The following is a 1,731-nucleotide window of genomic DNA, read 5'->3' on the forward strand; positions in this document are numbered from 1 at the left end:
ACATTTAAAAATATTTCTTCAATTAGCAGATACTTTTAAAACCAATGGAGCTTCTCCTGAGGCAATACGTTTAAGATTATTTCCTTTTTCCCTCAGAGATAAAGCCCTATCATGGTTAGATTCCCTTCCACCCAATTCCATTACGACTTGGGATAACCTAAGAAGAGTTTTTCTTGCTAGATATTTTCCCCCGAGTAAGACCGCCGTTCTTCGAAACCATATAACTAGATTTACCCAAAACCATGGAGAATCGCTGTTCGAAGCTTGGGAGAGATATAAAGAGTTGTTACGAGCATGCCCACATCATGGTTTAGAAAATTGGTTAATCATTCAAACCTTCTATAATGGACTTCATTATAACACAAAGATGACCATCGACGCTGCCGCAGGCGGTGCTCTGATGAACAAACCTTATCCTGAAGCTAGTGACCTAATTGAAGACATGGCTCAAAACCATCAATCATGGGGAGTCGAACGAGCGACAGTGGAGAAGAACGAAGCCCAAGGAGGAGTGCATGAACTAAGCTCTATAGACATGATGCAGGCTAAAATGGACGCATTAGCCCTTAAGGTCGAGCATATGTGCATAAACCCGAATACTGTAGCCGCAGTTTCGTCGGATTGTGAGATATTTGGAACCCAAGGACACCAATCCGCAGAATGCAGTCTATTGAACGGAACCCACTCCGAGCAAGTGAACTACACCCAAGGGAACCCATATTCGAATACCTATAACCCTGGATGGAGGAATCACCCGAACTTCTCCTATAAAAACAATAACCCTATTCAAAATAATGCACCTCCGAGACCTAGTTATCAAGCCCCAAGATCAAATCAACCTATGTAACCTGTACCACCAAAGCCGAGCCTTGAGAAAATCATGGAAAATTTTATCACCGCTCAAACCCAACAAAACAAGGAGTTCATGAATCAAAACATTCATGTTAACGAATTGATTACTCAGTTAGGAACCAAGGTTGACCAAATAGTTACTCATACCAAGATGCTTGAAACCCAGATCTCTCAGGTAGCTTTAAACCAATCCCCTCAGACTACACCTGGAGGACAATTCCCTGGACAACCTTGACAAAATCCGAGAGGACAAGCCAATGCCATTACCCTAAGAAGTGGGAACGCTTATGATGAGCCACCAAACCCAAGATTAAGTGAACCCGAAACTTCTAAGGAATGTACCAAACCCCCAGACGAAGTAAAGGAACCAGAGGAATCTGAAAATCAGGAAGGTCGAGATAAAGGAGAAGAACCTAAAGATAAAATTTACGTACCGCCCCCGCCATATAAACCACCTATACCATATCCCCAAAGACTCAAACAAACCCAACTCAATAAACAGTACCAAAAATTTATTAAAGTTATAGAAAAACTTCATGTAGAAATCCCTTTCACATAAGCCATCACCCAAATACCTTCTTATGCAAAGTTTCTGAAAGACATCCTTACCAACAAACGTAGACTTGACAATCCGAAGCCTTTGGAATGTAATGCTATTTCCGAGGACAAATTAGCAAAGAAAGATAAAGATCCTGGAAATTTCTCCATTCCTTGTCTTTTAGATAATCATGTCATCGATAAAGCTTTTCTAGACTTAGGAGCTAGTGTGAGCTTAATGCCTCTAGCAGTTTGTGAGAGGTTAAACTTAGGAGAATTACAACCCACTAAGATGTCACTTCAGTTAGCCGATAGATCTGTCAAATATCCGATAGGCATTCT

At 41.1% G+C, this 1,731-nt stretch overlaps 1 non-coding gene across 1 annotated transcript; it reads right to left on the minus strand.

The window, feature by feature from the left end:
• Positions 1 to 205: 205 nt before the first annotated feature.
• Positions 206 to 312, minus strand: LOC127099653 (small nucleolar RNA R71). The gene has a single exon (XR_007794133.1). It is a non-coding gene; the product is annotated as a small nucleolar RNA R71 (small nucleolar RNA).
• Between the last annotated feature and the right edge of the window lie 1,419 nt (positions 313 to 1,731).

This window comes from Lathyrus oleraceus, chromosome 6 (assembly GCF_024323335.1).
Source record: "Lathyrus oleraceus cultivar Zhongwan6 chromosome 6, CAAS_Psat_ZW6_1.0, whole genome shotgun sequence".
NCBI lineage: Eukaryota > Viridiplantae > Streptophyta > Magnoliopsida > Fabales > Fabaceae > Lathyrus > Lathyrus oleraceus.